Raw genomic sequence first — 9540 nt, 5'->3', positions numbered from 1 at the left:
CTTTGACCATCATATGCGCGATGCTCGATTTCCGGCTCAATGCATCCGCTACTTTGTTAGCCTTCCCAGGGTGATATATAATATCGCAGTCATAGTCCTTAAGGAGTTCCATCCAACGACGCTGTCTCATGTTCAGTTCCTTCTGGGAGAACAAGTACCTTAAACTTTGATGGTCCGTATAAATCTGAAATTTCTCCCCACACAAGTAGTGCCTCCAAATCTTAAGGGCAAAAATGATCACGACTAATTCCAAGTCATGCGTATGATAATTCTGCTTATGAGGCCTAAATTGTCGCAATGCGTATGCCACTACTCTTCCGTGTTGCATTAGCACGCATCCTAATCCTCTTAACGACGCGTCACTGTAAATCTCATATCCTCCCGGACCTGACGGGATTGTCAATATTGGCGCGGTCGTCAACCTCTGCTTTAACTCCTGAAAACTCCTTTCGCACTTATCCGTTCATTCAAACCTCGTTTCCTTCTTTAGTAACCGCGTCAGCGGCATTGCCAATGCCGCAAACCTTTCCACGAAACGTCAGTAATAACCCGCTAAACTCAAGAAACTCCGAACCTCGATTACCGTTGTCGGCCTCGGCCAATTCATGACAGCTTCGATCTTTATCGAGTCCACCGCAATTCCTTCCCCGGATATCATCTGCCCTAAAAATGCCACTCGACGAAGCCAACACTCACACTTACTGAACTTAGCATAGAGTGCATGTTCCCTTAAAGTCCGTAGAAACTTTTCCAAATGTAACTCATGCTCAGCGGGACTCTTCGAGTATACCAGGATATCATCTATAAACACAATTACAAACTAATCCAGATATTCCTTGAACACCCGATTCATTAAATCCATAAAGGCAGTAGGGGCGTTAGTGAATCCAAATGGCATCACCGTAAACTCATAGTGCCCATATCTCGTCCTGAATGCCGTCTCCGGCACATCCTCTTTCTTAATCCTCAATTGGTGATAGCCAGTCCTCAAGTCGATCTTTGAAAATATCGACGCCCCCTGTACTGATCAAATAGGTCATATATCCTTGGCAACGGTTACTTATTTTTAATGGTCACCTGGTTCAACTATCTGTAATCAATGCACAAGCTCAACGACCCATCCTTCTTCCTCACGAATAATACTGGCGCTCCCCATGGAGATGCACTCGGACGAATGAAACCTTTATCCAATAACTCTTATATTTGAACCTTTAATTCCTTCAATTCTGACAACGACATCCTATAGGGCGCTTTCGAGATCGGTTCTGTCTCTAGGGCTAACTCAATCACAAACTCCACTTTTCTATCAGGTGGCAATCCTAGCAATTCCTGAGGAAAGACATCGGGAAGATTACACACCTTGGCTATGTCCTCTAGCCTTGGCTCCTTAACCAACGAGTCAGCCACAAAATAATTATCTTTCTATACCTCAAAGACAAAGTTCAATCCATCCAATTTCAATCCAACAGTCTCCCAAAACAAATCACCCCAGTTCTTTACAAAATCCAAAATTACCAAGCAACATTCATCCTTCCAAACCCATCCAAGAATATCATTAGTAATCCATAAATCCTTAAACCGATTACGCATATTCACCATAAAATTGATTATAAGTCTTTCATGACCACTCAAGCAATAACTTCAAAATCATCTCCTATTGCACCCAATATCTTCTCATAACACATCTAGACTTTCAAGGCATATCCTCCGCTTCATTCTCAACCACAACATACATTTTTCCTTACGTCTTTAGCCGATTCCGATTAATCTTCAGGGCGGCTCTCACTTAATGTCCTACCTGCGATCGCTGCGATTGCATCAGTGGTCTAACCTGTCGGTTCAGCAATTTCTCACTTGGTGACCTTGCTGTCCATATCCACAACATACTCCACTTCTACCTTGGCAATGGCCATTTCTACGCCTCTTCCCACAAGACCGACATGCGGCGTTGGAGTAATAGTTCGGCTTTCCAAAGTTCTTCCTTACCGGAGGTACAAGTCTCATATTCTCTGTCATAGACTTCTTCCCAAGTTCATATTGTCCCTAATCGGCGCGTACCACGATCCAAAAGTGACAGCCCTGTCACTCATATCCATTTCAACCATCGAGCCCTCTCATACAGCTCATTGTAATCTCTTAGGACTCAAGAGTACTAACTGACTGCGGAGTTCCGGTTTCAATCCATCCCGGAACCTCCTTGTCCTATCCACATGGTCCCTGACCATCCTTAGTGCGTACTTAGACAACCTTACAAACTTGACATCGTACTGATCGACTGACATCCGATTTTAGCGAAGCCAAAGAAACTCTGTCTTTTTCTGTTCTCGCGCACTCTCCGAAAAGTACTTCCTATTGAAAGCCTCGACCAAAGCACCCCAATACTTTAAAGCCTTTTTCCAACTCTTATATATCCAAAGTGATGTAACCTCGGGGTCACTTTTCCCATCAAACTTCGGAGGTTTCAATTTCAAAATTGCTCAATCAGTTATTGCTTCTGTCTGACTGCATTAACTTGCCCTTGACCTTGATTCCCATCATTCCCATTATACCGATGATTCTCGTTATTTCCATTGGCGGCGGCAACAGTGGCCTCTGCAGCAGCAGCGACAGTAACATTTCGCTCCTCAGTCTGTCTTCCTATTAAAATTCCAACTTCCTCGAATGCCCTCAAAATCTCATCCCATTTGGGATTGTCTACAACTTTAACTTGAGGACCTACACGACCTCGACCTCGACCTCGACTGCTCAAACTCACAGGGTCACACCACTCACTTACCTGCTATAATTCCCCTCAGGAATTAAAAACCTAGACCAACTATACTAGTCTAAAGCCCTAGGCAGTGAATCACAACAATAATTCACTAAACAGGCAGCCAATCAAAAACAACACCCAATCACAATCAATAAAGTTCGTACACTTACCTCAAGTCCCGACGCAGCTGCACCTCACATAATATTGCATAAAATCACTCAACAATCATAATCACACAGTCTGGGGTACGCATAGTACACAAGTCTCCCTAACTAACTACTCCAAAGTCATCGCTCCTTATCACTCCAGGCTTCGACCAACTTGGATTAAGCTAACCTTGCTTTGATACCAAATCAACGGGGGTGTCACGCCCCGAACCCCAACGGGCTCGCGACACCCCTTCCACGGTTGTATTGATCGTGATGTCCCAAGACGCGTCGCCGACCCAAACGAAATACGCAAGCGAAAGCGAAATATAAATAACCCAGACAATTAACCATGACCAAGGGATAGCACTAGCATAAAAATCAATATACGCATTTTATAAAAAATACTTGACAGATACAAACAGCAGAAACACGTTCATCAAAAGGGGGTAAAGGTTGGGTAACCTACTTCACTATACAAAACGGGGGCAACCAAAAACGTGGAATGAAACATCAAATGCCCAAAGTCACTCCCGGTCTCCAAACAGCATATGACGACTATCCGTCACTCCAGTCCTGAAAATGTTTAACAACGGGAGATGAGATAAATCTCAATAAGTAGACAACCTAAACTCCACGTAGGCCAATGCGTACCCAGACGAGTCTCCACATGCAATCTAACAACCGACGAACTAGAATTTACAAACACATACTTACCTCGCCTCAAATCACACGCCAACTCTGTGCGATAGTCAAATCACATTAATGCATCCAGCATAACACATATTCGGAGCACACAAAGAAATTTCCCATGCATCATACAACCACACTCGCGCGTGTCTCGATTATAAGTGAAAACCACTTGGGCACGTCTCATACCATGCCTAGTGATATTCACTCCATAATCAAACACTATGCAACATGCGTGGTCCAGCCAACTTTCTCACGACCTCCCAAGTCCTTTCACACTGCCCGCGTAAACACGCCTCAGGCCCATTCTCACGACCCGCGCTACTACGCCTCAGGTCCATTCTCACTGCCCGCGCCACTACGCCTCAGGCCCAATCTCACAGCCCGCGCTACTGCGCCTCAAGCTCAGCCCTCCGATCAATCCGGGCTTAGTCCCGCGTAACCTACGTCTCAGGTCTAACTCACCTTCCACAGCCCGCGTAAACACGCCTCAGACTCAGCCCTTCGATCAATCCGGGCTTTGTCCAATGACCCGCGTAAACACGCAACGGGTCTATCCTGCCTCCCACAGTCAAGCACATGCGTCGCATAATGCATTCATTCAATATCCATGTCATTCACAAGCCCAAATATCGCTCAAACGTACACATTTTACCCACAAATCAATTTAGCCCGCACACGCCACACAATTCCACCAATCACATAATCAAACCACACCTTAATAAGCTCAATCGCCAATCATCCCAATCAAGTCCGAACACCCACAACACCATTCGTCAAAATCATATCATTATCATTCTCACACATCATAACATCCAATTTTCAGTCATAAGCTCACCAATCCGACATTCAAGTCGGCCCAATCAAATGTCAATTTCACCCACAAATGCCACGACATTCCAGTCATCACACCCACAGAAATCAGCCACTAATTATGCCACATAATCATCACAATTTAATCTACAAATTAACCACATTCACATATTAACCCTAACCTTAACCTAGTCACTAAACCGGTATTAATTAACCTCTAAACAAGTTTATAAATACCCAAAATACTAGGTAGGGTTTAAGGAGTCACTTACCTAAGTTTGGCCCGGGAAAAATCCACGCGGGCTCAAAACGGCCCGGGTGAACAGTAACGGGCTCGGCACGGGCGAGGGCGCGACGGGCGCGGGGCTCGGCCACGGCTCAGCACACGGCCCGGCAACTCGGCGCGGCACTCTACCACGGCCTGGGACACTCGGCCACAGCAAGGGCAGGGGCTAGGCACGCTTGGGCACGGCCTAGGCGACTCGGCCCGGCGAGCTCGGGCAAGGCTTGGGCACGCTCGGTTGGCTGGCCGGCTGGTCGGGCGGCACGACGATAGTGACGGCGATGGCAGCAAGGCGGCGGAGGCTCTGCCACGGCCGGGACAGTCCGGCCAAGGCTGAGCTGGGGCGGCGTAGGGCGAACCAGGCGGGCACGGCGGCTGCAGGTGACTGGGCAGGGTGGCTGAGGGCTGGGTAGTGGCGGACGAAGCAGCGACGATTGCCAGAACGACGGCGCACGGTGGCTGGACGAGGCGGAGCTGGATAGGGGGGAGAAGAGCTCGGGGAAGGAGAAACACGGGAAGGAAGGTCGGCGGTGGGAACGGCGAGGCCGGCGACGGTCGGGGTGGCACGGCGACGTCGCAGGTGGCGGAGCAGAGCAGGACGGCCGGCTGGATAGCGCCGAGCCGTGACAGGCGCGGCGGCGGTCGGGTACGACGAGCTCGAGCAGCAAGCTGGGCGCGAAGGAGAGGGAGAGAACAGTTGGTTGGGGGCGACAGCCGACGGTCGAGCTGGCTCGCAACGGCGATTGTGGGGTGAGGCCGGACGAGCTGGCCAGCGGCTAGGTGGAGCCTAGCCGCGTCGGACGCGGCGGTGAGCTGAGCTGGGCAAGGGCGGGCTCAGCTCGACGAAGGAAAATAGGGGAAGGAGAAGGAGAGTGGGGGGGTCATGGCGGCGACGGCGCGGCGGCTAGTGAGGCGGCGGCGCTAGGCGGACGGTCCGGCGGGTAACGGCTGGGGCGAGCGAGGGTCGGGCGAGCGAGCAAGCAGAAGCAGAAGCAATCACAGTCGGGGGCGGAAGAAGAAAAACCAGAGAAGAAGAAAAGAATAAAAGAAGCAGAGGAGAGAGAGGGGGCAAGGGGAACGTTCGCGGAGGGGACGCTGCATGGGGGAGGAGAGAGAGAGAGAGAGAGGACAGGAGACGTGCGCGCAGGTGTGGCAGAGGAGAGAGAGAGACACACACACAAAAGTCAAACACTCAAGTGCTAATCTAATGGCCCACATTCAAATCCAAAATCGATCCAACGGTCCACGAAAATCGTAATTATAAATTAGGAAAAAGGGCCTAAAGATATTAATAAAAACACACTACGAGGGAGGTCTACTAGTCCAAATCCGCACTCGGTCGAAATTTCATTTTCCACATATCCCGGGTAATATCGAGATTGGCCACAGTAATATCGACACCGTCCTATTAAATTCATCCCGGAACTTCGAGAAATTTGACATCAAAGTTTGGGCTCTAAATAACGGCCAAATTCGATCGAGTGTGATTCTAGCGAAATCTCTAATTTAAAATAATAACCCAAGAGTGATCAGTTCCGGGCGAGATTTTATTATAAGTGCACTGACGAAATACACGTTTTATAAATCCCAAAAATGGGCCGAAATTCGGAATATCACAATGAGGATCACATATTTAGCAGTATATTTTTGTTTTCATTTGGAGTGATTCTTCTCTCATCTTACAAAGGTGCATGAATTTCCAATGGAGATGAAAGATGGTCTGGATATTTTTTTTCCCTGAAGGTAAATCTTTCAATTTCTAGAGAAATTGTATGTATTATGGTTGATCTATTTGTAGGTTGATACTTGTTAATGGTGGAAAATCATTTTCGTCCTTAACAGTGATTCAGGCATGCTGTACGCGCTTGCATGACAAAAATGAAACAAAAAGAAAATGATATGAAAGGTGATACCATGTAAAAAAGATGATTTGGGAATAAAATGAAAATGGGTGCTTATTTAAAGAAGTGGATGAAAGTGGAAAGTTATTGAAAATATTTTTCCAATAGGGATAATTTGGAAATATTTATATCTATTCTGGATGTCATGAAAATATTTTTCCAATAGGGCCTTGGCTTAGGTGTACCGTCTATTTGAGCTTCCACACTTGCACTCGTTGTGCCTATGGTGATAGGCTTGCTCAGTGGGCAAATGGTGTTTTATTGGCGCCTTAACCCGATTACTCCAACATAGGTGAGGTAAGTTCTAATCCTATCCAAACCTTTTCTTGAAAAAAACATAATATAGATTGTTGCCCTCGGTCTTTTTTCTTTATAAGAATCACTAATATTTTTTCTGCTAGCCAACCAGGAAAAACTAACCCAAATGTTATGTGACTGTACTCATTTTTTTACCATTCGAAAATTTCTGATTTTATCGTTTATAAAGGTACTAAACTGGATCGTGATTTGACTATCTAGCTTCAGTATTTTTGTTTTTCTTATGGAAAATACTAGACTTACTAAAATTTGTTTAGAGAATCGATCTGTTAAGTGATGTGTCAGATTATGATTAAATCATGAAAATAACTCACTTATTTGAAGGATCACTTATAGTCCGGTATGTCACTTTTTAATAAGTAAGTTTGTAAAGTAGTCTTAATGAGTCTAAATTTCTTTTTTATTTATTGTTTTCTTCCACATTCAATGCCGTCACATTGACCAGCCGACCTAAAGTATTTTCAGCCTCGCTGGTTCTCCTTTTCCTTTTCATTTGCCCAAAATTTCTTGAGAAGTCATTACATAAAATGTACGATGGGTTTAGGTCCTATAAAAATGTGAGATCCATAACTTAAAATCGATCAAAGAGTCTCGTCAATTTAAGACCACGTCTAGTCGCCATCTAAAAGACCATCGACTAGGTACATAAGTTACCAACATCATTCATTACAAAGTAAAGTCCAATAAGAAATAACCAAATTAGATGAATTACTCCCAAAAAGGTCTTTTGTAATTTATACTGGGAGTTTGATCAGCTATGGAAAGGATAAGCATCCACTACTCAAGCCTCACATTATTGAATGGGTGAGAATTTATGACTAACTAGATTCGTTAGTATATCGCACGCTCAAGATTCACCGCCTTGAAGTACTTCTTTGAAGGATTGACCAATGTAAAAAAGGTAAGATTTTTACAAATGGTAATAGAGCAATGCTTTTTGGCAAACAATTATCGTTCTAAGACGGTAAGTACTCTTCCTTATATGGTGTGGCAGTGTATTTTGATAGTTTCTTACCTTATAAACAACAAAACATGGTAGTTTATTCTCATCAAATGGACGTGAGCTTCAAATTTGGGATGGTGAATATATTATGATTTGGCTTGAATCTACGTAATTTTTGTACTTACGTATTTTGACGATAGGGTTGAAAGCGAACTCATGTAATGGATGCGTATATTATGTCTATCGATTACGGTACCATTTTTGTAACTAGACAGTGTATGGTCATATTTATTATGTACAAGCTTCCGCAAATTCCTTGATATAGCAAATAAGAAATATATTTTACATACAGGATCCTGGAAATAGGAGAATGACGAGTGATCATCTGTTAATATATAACTAGGACGGATCTAGTTTTGATACTAATTGATGAAGAACATATCTAGTTTTGATACCAAAGTACTGCAGAACGGACGCATGTAGTAAAATATGATTGAAAATTATAGAAAGCAAAAAAAAAAAAAAAACTTAGGATAACAAGAAGGGGAGAAAAGTTTAGACCGAAGAATTTAGAGAAACTCAATATCAAGGAAAAACAGGTGTATCGCTCCCGGAACCGTGATTAATGTGGAAATCTTGCAACTACCGCGCATGTTCTTCAACGTGAATTGTGAACGGAACGAGATAAATAATAGCGGTTGGGAACGCTCGACAAAAGATAGTTACTTTTGTCGTCCCATGACCGTCAATCACGCACAAGAGGTAATTAAACTATTCCACCTGAAATTCCACGAATGTTCGGCCCATGTTTTCTCGTACTCTTGCGGGGAAAGCAGATCGTTGATCCGCCAATAGAGAGAATGACAGATCCGATGCAATGATGTGATGAAATTCTAATTTAGATGGTGGGAAAAGAAAATGTTGATCAAGGACATGTCGGGCTTTCAAAGTCAATGTTGTACGATACACCCGTCAACTATCAAAGAGTTCTTTTTTCCGGACGGTGTCTCTAGGAAGATTCCATTCGCAACCCCCATGCGTAGTATGAAAGTGCCCTTATAACATTCTTTTTGGAACGATTCAATTCCCAAAATACTCTTGAACAGAAAAAAAAAAAAAAACAAAGATTCCCCAAATATTGGCCATGCATAAAATATTAATAGGAGAATTATCAAAATATTGTGAATTTATTGCAGTTGTGTCAATTCAGTTATAAACATTTTTCTATACCTATTGAATCTTAAACATTTTTCTTTTGTGCCAATTTAATCCGTCCAGCCAATTTTGGATGGAGATCGCTGACATGGTTGCCGGCGGCCTACGTGGCGCAATCGGCGCTGATGCAAACAATTTTTAATAATATTTTTTCGATTTTTTTATTTTCTTTCTCTTTATTTTTTTTTCCCTTCTTCCTCTAGCTCGTTGCCACGGCCAGAGGCAAGGGCCAATGAGGTTGACCTTGCTAGCCACTAGCGAGGCATGACCTCGCCAGATCTAGCAAGTTTGAGCCTTGCCCTCTTCAACCATTCCATTCTCCGATCCGTCCTCCTTGAATAGAAAGAGTTAGTAAAGTCAGTGTGTATAGTGCTGCCGGCAACTAAACCCTAATTCTAGTAAATAGAAAGATTTTAATCGGAACCTAATTGCCAAAATATTACGTCCTATTCTGGAAAGAAAATATCACATCAACTTGA

Source organism: Syzygium oleosum, unplaced genomic scaffold (genome assembly GCF_021117445.2).
Source record: "Syzygium oleosum isolate NSW1041296 unplaced genomic scaffold, Sole_v2.1 Sole_v2.01, whole genome shotgun sequence".
Classification (NCBI taxonomy): Eukaryota; Viridiplantae; Streptophyta; class Magnoliopsida; order Myrtales; family Myrtaceae; genus Syzygium; species Syzygium oleosum.
Note: the sequence above shows the minus strand (reverse complement) of the source record.